The sequence below is a fragment of the Pinus tabuliformis genome, chromosome 7 (assembly GCF_031772625.1).
Source record: "Pinus tabuliformis cultivar Carrire ecotype Pingquan chromosome 7, CPIR1, whole genome shotgun sequence".
NCBI classification, from domain to species: Eukaryota; Viridiplantae; Streptophyta; class Pinopsida; order Pinales; family Pinaceae; genus Pinus; species Pinus tabuliformis.
In genome coordinates this window covers 541,046,712-541,061,325 of record NC_142293.1, presented here as the reverse complement: position 1 = coordinate 541,061,325, position 14,614 = coordinate 541,046,712, and the positions used below count along the sequence as shown (strand labels likewise).

At 36.4% G+C, this 14,614-nt stretch overlaps 1 protein-coding gene across 7 annotated transcripts in view; it reads left to right on the top strand.

The window, feature by feature from the left end:
* Positions 1–14,614, top strand: part of LOC149248456 (sugar transporter ERD6-like 6) — a 28,359-nt gene that overhangs the window by 556 nt on the left and 13,189 nt on the right. The window contains exons 1-8 of one of the 7 annotated variants that reach the window (XM_089458451.1): positions 1,742–1,895; positions 2,008–2,039; positions 2,134–2,264; positions 2,378–2,488; positions 2,885–3,240; positions 3,451–3,543; positions 3,757–4,075; positions 4,188–4,238. The gene's annotated coding sequence lies outside the window, so the exon portion shown is untranslated. Of the gene's footprint in view, positions 1–64; positions 142–308; positions 420–815; positions 897–991; positions 1,081–1,741; positions 1,896–2,007; positions 2,040–2,133; positions 2,265–2,377; positions 2,489–2,884; positions 3,241–3,450; positions 3,544–3,756; positions 4,076–4,187; positions 4,239–14,614 lie in introns of those variants that run through there. The other 6 variants (XM_089458447.1, XM_089458446.1, XM_089458445.1 and 3 more) reach the window with 6 other exon arrangements.

The following is a 14,614-nucleotide window of genomic DNA, read 5'->3' as shown; positions in this document are numbered from 1 at the left end:
ATGTTCATTAATTTAACTGATATGTTGCTCCATCATTGTATCATGTGTGTTTGTTGAAATGCAGATGCAATACAAATTAAGGGTTGAGTAGTGTGGAGGGATGATCCATAGTTCACAAGTGTAATGGGAAAAGGTGAAGAAGTATGTATGTGTATGGGGGATTTCCTTGTTCACCTTTTGATAAAGGTGAACAATGTATGTATGGAGAACGAACTTGTTTGTTACTACATAATTATATAGTTTTATGTCCATTTTTATTTAACTCATGTTGCTTGATCATTGTATCATGTGTGTTTGTTGAAATGTAGATGTGAAATATATTAAGGAAGGTGAAGGAACACGTGAAACTATTGTTCTCTTTGCTTGAGAGAGATGTGAGTCACCATAACAAAGGTAGACCTTTGAAGAAAAAATAGAGGGTGAGTTGTACTTTGTTACAAAACACATTTTTAAATTAGATGCATATTATATATATTTGATATTTATTTATATAATGAGTGTTATGCAAATGTGGGTAAAGCAAGGTGGTGTGTAGTACTGAGGAAACTATGGATTTTTTTTGTATGAGAGAGACTCGCAAATGTTTGGGAGAACAAATGAAAAAAGTGTGTTCTGTTCTGGTTAGACATGGATATCTTCTTGTTTCATTACAATCATTCTCCTCCCGCCTTCCTTATTGAGGAATTATGATTTTTGGTCATTGCATCAGATGCACTTTTGCATAATATTACTCATAAGACATTTTGTTTTGGTTTATGATTTCTCTTAATATATCTAAACATCTATTTGGTATATTATGTGGCAACTTAAACCAGGTCCTAACAACCCATGATTACACAAGCATATTGGGTGAACCCATGGTTACACAAGCATAGTGGGTGGAGGCGAAGATTGAGGTGATATGTATGGTTCCATCTGTTTGTACTTAATTCAAGGCATCTTACATTATTTGTCATCTATCTAATTATTGACCATGTACGTTGTAATACAGGGAATATAAATGTCGAGAATCACTAACTAAAGTGTTGAAATGTATTTGTCAGTGGGAGATTGTGGTAGAGTGCAAATGCAAAGGCAAAGGTATGTGTGAGTTTTCTTTTGGTGCAAATATTCATATATCATCCACTATTTACCTATATATGATCATCCCTTGTTATATATTTAGGGTTTATGATTTTTAGTATTTATATAAATTGTACTTTCTAATGCATAAAATTATTCATAATATCTCACAACATTTTGTGTGTATTTAGTATTTTTCATAATGTCTTATTGAGTGCAATGCAATGTAGATAATGGAATGTGAAGAATCACTAATTAAACTACTAATTACAGAGAGATTGTAGTAGAGTGTAAAGGTAAGGACAAAGGTAGAGGTGCGTTCTTTTTGGTGCAAAGTTTGTTTATGATTTGTTATGCGGTCTTTCTCCTTTCTAATACAACATTCTCCTCCCTCTTAACGATTTAGGTTTGATTAATTGTGCATAAGGTTACTCATAATATTGTTGGTCTTTAATTAAGATTTTTCATAAGATATTTTGATATTTTTTTTCATGTTACTCAAAATTGTGTATTTAATATTACTCATAATTTTGATGTGCAGGGTGTTATTAGTTGGTCATCGATGCATTTTGGGGTTGCATATTGGTGTTTCCGTCTGGTGTTTTTGTTTTCTTTTTATATTTTTATTAGTTTTTTTTGTTTTTTTGTGTTTTTTTTCATTTTTGTGAGCATGGCCATGCTAATTTGTAGTTCGACCATTTTTTTTTCTTATGCGCTCTCCTTTTTTATTTTCATGTTTTTGTTCTTTTGTTTTGGGTTTGTGGGTGAGAGGGAAGCAATCAAACAGGTCGTTTGGTTTAGTTCCAAAAGTGTAGTGGGCAATGGCAATGGAGGTATGTATTAAGGAATTTACTTGTTTACTGCTATATAGTTTTATCCTTTTTTAATTTAACTCATTTAGTGCTTTATACTTATCTCATTTGTTTAAATTTAAATGCAATGTAGGTTAAGGAAGACAAAGGAGCACTATAACAAAGGTAGAGGCAAAACCATAATTATATAGTTTTATGTTCATTAATTTAACTGATATGTTGCTCCATCATTGTATCATGTGTGTTTGTTGAAATGCAGATGCAATACAAATTAAGGGTTGAGTAGTGTGGAGGGATGATCCATAGTTCACAAGTGTAATGGGAAAAGGTGAAGAAGTATGTATGTGTATGGGGGATTTCCTTGTTCACCTTTTAATAAAGGTGAACAATGTATGTATGGAGAACGAACTTGTTTGTTACTACATAATTATATAGTTTTATGTCCATTTTTATTTAACTCATGTTGCTTGATCATTGTATCATGTGTGTTTGTTGAAATGTAGATGTGAAATATATTAAGAAAGGTGAAGGAACACGTGAAACTATTGTTCTCTTTGCGTAAGAGAGATGTGAGTCACCATAACAAAGGTAGACCTTTGAAGCAAAAATAGAGGGTGAGTTTTACTTTGTTACAAAACACATTTTTAAATTAGATGCATATTATATATATTTGATATTTATTTATATAATGAGTGTTATGCAAATGTGGGTAAAGCAAGGTGGTGTGTAGTACTGAGGAAACTATGGAATTTTTTTGTATGAGAGAGACTCGCAAATGTTTGGGAGAACAAAGGAAAAAATTGTGTTATGTTTTGGTTAGACATGGATATCTTCTTGTTTCATTACAATCATTCTCCTTCCCCCTTCCTTTTTGAGGAATTATGATTTTTGGTCATTGCATCAGATGTACTTTTGCATAATTTTACTCATAAGACATTTTGTTTTGGTTTATGATTTCTCTTAATATATCTAAACATCTATTTGGTATATTATGTGGCAACTTAAACCAGGTCCTAACAACCCATGATTACACAAGCATATTGGGTGAACTCATGCTTACACAAGCATAGTGGGTGGAGGCGAAGATTGAGGTGATATGTATGGTTCCATCTGTTTGTACTTAAATTCAAGGCATCTTACATTATTTGGTTACACAAGCATAGTGGGTGGAGGCGAAGATTGAGGTGATATGTATGGTTCCATCTGTTTGTACTTAAATTCAAGGCATCTTACATTATTTGTCATCTATCTAATTATTGACCATCTACGTTGTAATACAGGGAATATAAATGTCGAGAATCACTAATTAAAGTGTTGAAATGTATTTGTCAGTGGGAGATTGTGGAGTGCAAATGCAAAGGCAAAGGTATGTGTGAGTTTTCTTTTGGTGCAAATATTCATATATCATCCATTATTTACCTATATACGATCATCCCTCGTTATATATTTAGGGTTTATGATTTTTAGTCTTTACATAAATTGTACTTTCTAGTGCATAAAATTATTCATAATATCTCACAACATTTTGTGTATTTAGTCTTTTTCATAATGTCTTATTGAGTGCAATGCAATGCAGATAATGGAATGTGAAGAATCATTAGTTAAACTACTGAAATATCTTTATCAAAGAGAGATTGTAGTAGAGTGGAAGGTAAAGACAAAGTTAGAGGTGAGTTCTTTTTTGTGGAAAATGTTACGAGGTCTTTTTTGTTTCAAATATAGCGTTCTCCTCCCTCTTAATGGTTTAGGTTTAATTAATTGTGCATATGGTTACTCGTAATATTGTTGGTTTCTAATTAGGATTTATTATAAGATATTTTGATATTTTTTTCTTGTTATTCAACATTGTGTATTTAATATTACTCATATTTTTGGTGTGCAGGGTGTTATTAGTTGGTCATCGATGCATTTTGGGGTTGCAGATTGGTGTCTCCATCTATTGTTTCTCTTTTCTTTTTATCTTTTTATTAGTTTTGTTGTTTTTTGTTATTGTTGTGATTTTCCTTTTGTTTTTTGTTTTTTTTCACATTTGTGAGCATGGCCATGCTAATTTGTAGTTTGATACTTTCTTCTTCTTATGCGCTCTCCTTTTCTATTTTTCTTGTTTTTATTATTTTGTTTTGGGTTTGTGGGTGAGAGGGAAGTAATCAAATGAGTCATTTTGTTTAGTTCCAAAAGTGTAGTGGGCAATGGCAATGGAGGTATGTATTAAGGAATTTACTTGTTTACTACTATATAGTTTTATCCTTTTTTAATTTAACTCATTTGATGCTTCATATTTATCTCATTTGTTTAAATTTAAATGCAATGTAGGTTAAGGAAGACATGAGGAGTATAACAAAGGTAGAGACAATGACATAGAGGGTGAGTTATCTTTTGCAATAGAGGTTTGAGTTTTCTTTTGTTTTAGTTTTTCCACTCCTATGGATATTTGTTTTTGCATTTGTGATCATGGCCTCCTTGGTTTGATGGTAAACCAAGTCAAATATTTGAAATACTAATAACAACTGCATCTTCAAATGTGCCCCTCTAGAAAAGTTAATCAATCAAATTAGACAAGAGATTTGTGGAAAACTCTACGCCATGCACATAACTCAACCCCATGAGAAGATGTGCAAGTCAACATTCCCTTCACATGCATGGATATCTAAGTCACTCAACCCACCAAATGGAAAATGCATGGGATCATTTGTAAATAATCCTTTTCTAGTGAACAATATACAATAAATTATCGACCATATCATGTTGTAACTAAATACAATGGACCATATCATATTGTAACTAAATACAACGTGCCAACTGCTAATGCCAAAACAGATAGCCTTAATCATCATAAAGAATTTGCATAAACTTTGTACCATGAAACCATATATCACAAACTAGCTGTTGGTTTTCAAATATGTGGGTAATGTATGCTAGACGTTTGTCTTTTAAACACATGTAATCTCCTCAAATAGGTTGATGTTGTTGTATTTGTGAAGAAGTATTGTCTCAACTATCACTTATTATGCTAGTTGCTACTAGAAGATTAAACTAATGCTACAAGCACCTAATGTAGATCTGATTTATTAGTGTAGAAACATTTTTTACATTTTCCATACAAGATCTCTAACCTCCCTTTCAAGTGCTAATGCATGCAGGGCTTGCTTGGAACAAACAAATTTGAAACTGGAACCATTAGCAGACCAATTCAAGGGCTTTCCATAGCATAATTATTATTGGTGTAGGGTGCTACAACCATGTATTAGTGTTGCATCCTCTAGCAACCTTGATGTTCAATATAAGAGGAAGGCCATTTTGAAATGACATAGTCTAACTTATAGATAAAATGGCCTTTTTCATCGGAATTTGACGATACTATCAATATTGTGATTTTTTGTTGTTTAAAAAACATTGTTGAATGCATAAATGGATTCAACACCCTAAAAAGTCCTAGGGCACTCGAATTATACAGATCAAACAAAACTCATTTAATTGAAAATATCTGTCAGATTTTGGTTAAAATTGAGAAGGAAAAATTCATTGAAAAAAGCCATTTCATATATTAGTTAGACTACATGATTTTGAAATAATCTCTTGCTCCATGACTAAAATAGGCTCATGGGTGCTTCCACTATCCAAAAGCCCTCAACATAAGCTTACCACAAATAAGCCCCTCTTTACCTTTCATTTATTCTTAGACCTCAAAATAGATTAGGGTTGACCTTTCAAAGTTACGAATTCAAGCAAAACCAATATAAATTCATGGATGTCTTTTTGTTGGGAAATGTTTGCCTTTTGACAATGTCTTATTGAATTTTGCTCTTGTTTTGTAATAGTTCTTTGTCATTGCCTTGAATTTTTTACATTTGAGATAATACAGGATTTGTAACGCCTTTTGAATTTTTGAAAGTTCCTTGCAACATTGCTCCTTGACTATCAACTATGACATATCTCAATATCTTGACTTTTGTGATACCATAATCCTCTTATGGTTTCCTTACTATGTTAATTTTGTTGATTCCAATTCCTTAACGGCCCAAGACTTGCATTGTGGTGATGCATGAACAAAAAGGTTGAATTGGAGGAGAAATGTTCCAAAACCACAATGATAGGTCTACAACACTAAATAGTGGCATATTGGTGTTGAAAAGAATTCCAAATTTTTACTCTGGCTACTAAAACCAACTCCCTTGAGCTCTGTGTGTAATTATAGGGACATGCTTTCGTTGTTTGAAGGTGAGACAGATTGTAAGTTTGTGAATAGTAAGTATGACACCCAAAACAACACTAAAATTTGAACTAGGAACCACAAAAAAGGCTTCTATCAAGAAGAAGAAGAATGCCATGTATTGTATAAATGATTTACGAATCCAATGCCCCTTTCAAACTCAGAGGTAGGCAAACCTACATGAATGCATTTATAAGAGAACCCTTCCTCCTTTTTATACTATGTTTGTTAACATCACTTTAGGGCCAAACCCCTAAATTATGACTATATAAATAGGGTCGATTGGCTTAGATAGGTATTTGTCCTACATAGGTTGGCTTTCTTGAACTTGTTATACTTTTTTTTTGTTATTCTTATTTTTAATCGGAGTTCAATTTTGAATCAACCTTTCAAATAAGTTGCCATACTTGTAGTCCCATTCGTAATTGTCGTTGGTATCAACTTTTTCTTGGAAATTTTCTTATGGAAAAGGATTGCCTCAATGCTTTTAAAAAAAGAAGAAAGGCCCAATTTGATTCATATCTTGTGTTAAGAAAACTTCTCTTACAAAGTTTGACATGGGACTATCCCAAAATGTTGATGTGGTTTTTGGTTCAAGAACAATGCCCTGGATAAAGTCAATATGAGGAAACATAGGTGGAGCATATCCTTCATGAATGCACCAAGACTTCTAACATAGAGTGATATCTTCCTTGTTGATGTTTGTGGCTTGGGAAAGACCCCTAACCTAGAGCGATCTCTTCCTTGTTGATGTTTGTAGCTTAGGAAAGTACTTCTGCATAGGCCTAAGTGTTTGGGTGTGTAGAAGCCACCATAATACACCCTTATAAAGTCAATATGAGGAAACAAAGGTGGAGCATATCCTTCATGAATGCACCAAGACCTCTAACATAGAGTGATATCTTCCTTGTTGATGTTTGTGGCTTGGGAAAGACCCCTAACCTAGAGCGATCTCTTCCTTGTTGATGTTTGTAGCTTAGGAAATACTTCTGCATAGGCCTAAGTGTTTGGGTGTGTAGAAGCCACCATAATACACCCTTATACCTTAGTAATTACAGTAATTTCTTTCATAAGATAAGGTGATTTTAATTTAATGAAATGCAAAGGTTCTCTGCAATAGTGAATTAGATGAATCTCAGTTGTCGATCTCAAGTGAGGTGAGATCTAATTTTTGTTGAGAAATATAGGGCATTCAATGAATAACAATTTATCTTCTTGATAATTGCTTGTGATGCTCTTTTCTTCTTAATCTTATATTCAATTCTTTGTTAGCTTATTAATGTGTTCTTTCATCAAGACAATTACCAATATGCAATAATAAAAGAGACAAGTGATAGTATATAGGCTTCTCCAGCCAGGGCCAAAACCTCTCACCTCTTGAGAGGAAAACCTGATCAAAATTCTTCTTCTTAGATCTTCAATTGATAAGTACCAAGACCATGACACATACCCTTGACTCTAGTATCCTTCCAAGAACCTTGTCACCAACCTTGATACTTTGCCTCTTCGTTTTGCTTTTTTCACATTGCATTCCTCAGCTTCTAGAGAAACTTTGTCTCTAACCTTATTATTGCTCCTCCTCGACTTCCCTAGAGAATCTCGGTCTCTAGGTCTTTACTTTGACCTCCTAGAAGGGTCTTTCTCTAGCTGCCCTAACTTCACACTTCCGACAAGATTCTGTTGCCCAGACTTTGCACTGCCCCAGAAGATTCTGCTGGCTAGAAGATTTCATTGTCCCAGAAGATTCTATTTCCCGGAAGAAATTTCGTTGTCCCAGAAGAAACCCTAATTTCATATTACCCAAAAGAATCCCCTTTCTTTCTTCACACTTTTCCTTCTCTTCCTTCTTCGCATTGCTGCTTCCCTTCCTTCTTTTGCACTTCTTGTCTCAAGTGAGTTGAGTTCTTGTCTTCAAATGGAGGACTTAGGCTATATATACCCCTCCTTCGTTTCCCTTTAGGTCGACTTGATCTAACAACTTTCTCATAGTTTGTAGGTCGAATTGAAGAGGTTTGGTGACAAGTTCTTGGAGGATATTTTACATAGATAATATTGACCTTTTACAAAGTGTAACATGACTTCATTTACGCAATAATGACTCTTACATTTTATGACTAGATGACAAATAAACCCTAAAGACTCTCAATTGGAGTCTTGACTCAAAAACAAAATCCTAGTCTTAACTCAAAAACAAAATCCTTGCTCATGAAACCCATGAAGCAAGTCAATAAAATAATTTCATTTTTCCTTCATTTACATCTTATTACATAAAATCATATTTACTTGTCATTATGAAGACCGAACCTAGTTACACTTTTCAACACTCCCTCTTAACTAAGGAGGTATTGATAATGGTACCTTGGACTTTCTCAATCTGAAGAATCTCTTAAGAAGAATTTGATTTGTAACTCATTTGTTATAGCATCATACCAACCAACATTGTCATATAGCAAGGCCTTGACTAACAACTCTATCTCTCCACAAGATCAGATCACAACACTGGTGAGACCAATGATTTATAGGCATACTCATCATTGTCTCTCCCAGAACATACCCCACCCGGTTCTCACTTTTTAACACTCCCTCTTAACTAAGGAGGTATTCATAATGGTACCTTGGACTTTCTCAATCTGAAGAATCTCTTAAGAAGAATTCGGATTTGTAACTCATTTGTTATAGCATCATACCAACCAACATTGTCATATAGCAAGGCCTTGACTAACAACTCTATCTCTCCACAAGATCAGAGCACAATGCTGGTGAGACCAACGATTTATAGGCATACTCATCATTGTCTCTCCTTGAACATACCCCACCTGGGTTCTCTCAGGGTATGCTCCATGAGGACTATTCTTATCTTGGACTCCCCAGTCCTCAAAGAATATCGGTCCTCCATGACTACTCTTACTGTTGGAGGTCCTATCTCCTCCTCAAAGAGTATTAGATGCCAAATGATTACACAATCCTCCATTTGCCTTCCCAGGTGAAGAATAGAACAACATGTCTATTTCTCTCCTTTTAAAATCAGGAGGATATATTCCATTAAAGGAATGTACTCATTCCATCACAAAGGAATGTACCTAAGCTTCCTGCTTAGGAATTTCCAAGTTCTTCTCTGTAAGAAACAGAAGAAACTTCTTTATCATGCTCTCTCTTAACTAGGGGCTTTCCGTAGCTTCTCTTGTGGAGATCCTGGAACAACCAACTGTTTGAAGAGCTCCTTCCTTTAATGTCATGAATTTCTTCTTTGTTAAGGAGTCTTCAACTTTGGGGACTTCTACATAGGGCATAGTTCATTCATCACTTTTATTCATGAGTTAGTCATGTCTTCAACTCATCAGTGACTTCAACTCATCAAAAAGTGATCCATCATATCTTTCATCTGTCGTTGCTTCATGTTATTTTGCTTTCATGCCATAATTTTCGGAAGGACATTACATCCTTCTATATGGTCTACCTACATAAGCTCATCCAGAGATTAGTTAAAAAATAATCAACGAACATATCAAATCAAGGTTACCTTTACCATGACATCTTCCCTTAAGTATCAACATCTTGCATGTAGATTGACACATCTCCCACTGATATTCATTGTCAAGGGTCTCTATCTTTTTCGACTTTCATCAGAATCTTCACATCATTTCGGGAGATCTTCTAGTCAAATATTCTTGGACTTCGGATGTTGAATGCCTTCTATCTTCATTGCATATTATCACGATCTCTTCCTATCTCTTCACACTTTATTCCCAGGAGCTTCCAATCTTAGTTCCTGATTGTAGTCAGTTTCCTCATGATTCATATGAGAACATATTATGTTGATTTCATCTGGTGTGACTTATGCTTTGCTGCAAACTTTCGGAGGAGGAGATCCTTTTCTTTTCTTTGACCATAGTGATCTATATTATCTGCAACCATATGGCTTCTACCATAATCTGTGTAAGCATACATACCTCATCTTCCTTTCAGTCATTCAAACTCCTGTAGCAGCTTCATTTGAATGAGGGAAATTCATCTTGCTCTTCCTGTGATGTCATCATACCTTCATTCCTTGAATCCCATGAGATGGAATTCTTGATTAGTGAATCCTCCAATGAGAATTCCATTAGAGACCCGAGGATGCTTCATATTCTAACCCGACAGATGTTTTTCTTTATAGATTCTGTGCGATGACTCTTGTCTATGATGACATTCATTTCTTTTTATACATATCACAGATGTTTTTCTTTATAGATTCTGTACGATGACTCTTGTCTATGATGACATTCATTTCTTTTTATACATATCACTAAGGTTTCCCAAGAGCTTCCTATTCTATTGTAAACAATAAGATTTATCCCAGACATACTTTCTTCCTACCATGTCACGAACTCTTACTTCCAATGCTTCCATCATGATGCTACGTTAATGTATTCTATCCTATCTATAAGTTACAAGTGAAAAGTACCTTCTAGTGAGGAAGATCATCTTAGTCATAATAGAGATCTTTTACTTCTTCATTCTTTGACTTCTTAGACTCAGGTTCTTTCACTTCTTCGGTGATGTGGGCTTCTTCCCTATTTCTATTATCCTTACCACGTTTAGGGCAATCTCTTTTATAGTGCCTGAGTTCTTGACATCCATAGCATATTACTTTGTCCATGTTCCTCCTTTCCTTTTGAGGACCAAACCTTCCATAATTTCCTTTCCTTCTTGTTGTAGCAGCATATGCTTGATTTTGCTCACTTGGTCCAACATCAAGCTTTGTCTTCAGCCTCGTTTCTTCGATCTTACAGAGTGACCATAGATCTTGAAATGGAGTAGTGTCTTTCTTCCCATTAAACTTGAAGTGAAGTTACCCCATTCTTCCGGTAGTGCATTCAACACCACTGTGGTCATCTCACTATCAGACATTACTTCTCCTAATTCTTGTAGTTGATCCCGAATTTCTGATATCCTCATAAAGTATGAGGCTATTCCATCTTCCTTTTATATCTTTAGTTTGTAGAGTTCTTGCCTTAGAGAAGTTACTTCTCCCGCAGTACTTATCGAAAACAACTCTACCAATTTTTCATATATAGCTTTTGTTGTTTCCAACTTTGATACATATGGGATTAGAGAGTCTTTTATAGATTCTATAAGAATCCTCTGGGCTCTCACTTCTCCCTTCATGTATTAGCATGTGCTACTAGAATGGTGTGAGTCAAGACCACAAGGGACGTGGTAATCAGAGAGGTCGAATTGGTAGTAGCATGGTGTGAGCCGGGACCATAAGGGACGTGGTAATCACAAAGGTCGAATTGGGAGTAGCAGAGGTAGAGGTCAGTTGGGATGCAAGTGTAGCATACAGTCGCTAGTTGAACTAACAACCAAAATAGTAGTCGATAGTTGCAAGGTAGGCTAGCTCTAATAGGCTTTGTAACCAAGGAAGTAGAGGGTTGTTAAAGAAGCCTATAGCCATCACCGAGTTGTTGTCGGGGATGTATGGGGCAAAGAAAACCAGTTGTCGAAGACAACAATCATGAAGCCAAGAGGGAAAGACAAGTCGTTGTCAAATCCAGCAAGGTCAGGGATAGAATTGTTAGCCGACAAGAGAGTTGTGATTATTCAATCCATTTGGTGCTGCAAAGTGGTCAAAATGTAGTCATTCCAACAAGTAGAGTTGCATTGCAGAGGAATCTAGCAATCAAACCATAGATTGACAAAATTCCTAGAGGTATCGCTGAGAACAGTGGAGAGATTATACAAGGTCTATACAAGGGTGGAGAGTTGCATAAGTGTGATGCTAGATTGTAGAACAATGAGCAGTAATAGGTGGTCACCTCTTAGAGGGATACCATACAAGTTGGTGGGCTGGAGCAATGGTGACAACAATGTAGGAAGTCGACAAAGGAGAAGTTGTAGCCATACAGTTCGTATGGGAGCCACATATTAATCGTAGTGTACAGATCTAAATTTCTAGCAGCAAAATTTTTCAGTAACATTTCTGATTTGGAGCCCAACTAGTTTGAGGTTTGAGGATAGGTTGGAGGGTGCATCTAACTTCACTCCCTGAAAGGTGAGGGTTTCACTGATTCTCGAGAATGGCATATGGGAGTTTGCTAATGTGAAAATTTCATCTATCACAACAACAGGAAATTATTTTCCTAATTTTTAGTTTATTTAACAATTTATCTGCTACGACAAATATCAAATAATTCACACTGTGATTTTCACCAATAAACTGTGGAAGAAAATATCGTTGGAAATTGAGAAAATCCAACACACAAAAATATGACAATTATTTTTGGACAAATGTCCCTGGAAAAACCCAACTTGGGAAAACCGGTGCAGCAACTGAGGGTTTTTATTATTATGCAGCAGTGGGAAATTCCGAGTACAATAATATGGATGCTGAATGCTAGCTATCCTGTAGAGAAAATGCTAGCAAAAATATCTAGAGGGAAATTACCCTCACTCCGAGCAATCTCGATACTCCACTGCTACTGAAAAGCAAGTCGTCCAACTAGGTCTGCTCAGATTCTGTGTCAAGCTGAAGTTGCCTACCAAACGTGTTGCCCGAATTTTCTGCTAATCAAGCCGTCTTTCTTGCTGCTGGCTGGGAAAACGCTTCTTTGATCCTCCGGAACCTCTGTCTGGCCTCTGGAACTGAAAACTTTATCCTTCCTTAGCAGATCGAACTGCCCAATGAAGCTTTTGCATTGCCTCTGCTCAGCGTCCTCGAGAAATTTCGACCTCTCTGCAAATGCACTTGCTGGATCTGGGAAACTTCCTCCAGCCTCACTGTCTCTGCCCCTCACTGTTTTTGCGTTCTTCTTTGGCTTTCTGGCAAATGTTGTTGCTCTTTGGAATTCAAACTGCCAAAGAAATCGAATCCCACAAGTGTATTCTCCATCTACCCATCGACTTCTTCTTATAATCCTTTGTTGGAGCACCAACGATCAAAGTTAAAACTTAATCAAGGGCCCAAATTAATTCCTTGTCAATCCATGTGAGTTTATAGAGAATTCTCACCTTATCTCAATTAATATTGATTAATTGACCATATTCCCTAAGTTTAGACTTAGGAAATTTTTAAAAATTGGCTAATAATCTAATTGAGACACCTCTAGGTGGAATTTCCATAAACGATTTCTGGGTTATGGAGATCTCATGTGTTTTAGCGTCTCCACAAAATTTCGAGACTAGCACACATTCGATGCTACAAAAACTAATACTCCCTCTTAGTGAGGACTGTGTTTACTGTTGCACACCCTGCCACAACACCTGTCTCTGTACCACCCTCTATAATGGTGTTGATGTCTGATAGGAAACTTTCCTGGAAATGACTACGTTGCTCCCTCAGTCACAGTGTTGCTTCCTCATTCACCGCGTTGTTCCCTTAGTCACTGCGCTGTCCAAACTGCTGCATCTGTGATGCTGTTGACACTGCACTGTACATCTTGTACTGCTCCCAACTCTACATCTGCATATTAATTCCATCTCATCTGTTGTTGTTGCAACCACAACTACTACAACTAAGAAGCATCCTAAATACCAAACCAATTGTGTTCAGTATGGTGCATCTGTCTCCTGAGCATCTGACTGCTTCTAACCTTTGCATTGTCACTGAAGAATTTGCACTGTTGTTGACTCTGTATTGAGCCACCTTCTCTGTTGCCAACTCTGCATTGCGCTCCCCAGCACTTGACTGCTACTAGTCTACAACTGTCACTCCAGAATTTGATTGCATCTCTGACACTGATCCATCCTGCTACTGAATACTATGGGCCCCCGTAGCTAGGTGATGATCCATGAGGTGGACTCCTCAATGGACACTGTTCTATCTCTGCAATCTTTGGGACTACATCTCTAATAAGTCGCCCCACCTCTCCTAGAGGTATCACTGCCATCATAGCCAAATCTGATCTACTCATACTATTGTTGTTGCTACTGCTTTGTTGTTGCTTCTGCAATGTTGATGCAACTACTGTAATAATGAGTTTGATTTCCCCGAATCCTGAAGTACTAGCTTCCATAGGGTTTCTCCCTCTAAAACTAGTCTCCTTTTGAGTGTCAATCTCCTTATGGGAAATCTCTTTGCTCCCTCCTTGCAACTTACACTATCCTCCTACATTGGAACTGGATTGCGTAGCTCTGCGCTGGGAATCTTCTAGCTGCACCTACATATTGCAACTGGGCAATTCGCACTACTTGTGTCATTGCATCTAGCTTTGCAATTGTCTTACGTGTACTGATTGCAACTAGATTTGCAACTGTCTTCTAAATTATTAACAATGCCTGCTGACCCTAAGTCTGCTACTATGATACTGTGGGCTCCTATAGCAAAGGTAATGGTCCCGTTGTTACAATTTGGAATTGATCAAACTGATCTCCTTGTTGCAACTGTGTTGGACCCTGGCCATCTCGCACATTGGAGCCTCATACTCCTCCTCCACTTGGATCTAGTGCCCTATTACCTCCTTTTGAGCCTTGTCCCTTACTGAGCCTTTCTTTGCTTTGCAACTCGCACTAGACAACTCACACTTCCTTCAACACCTGTCTTCGACAGCTG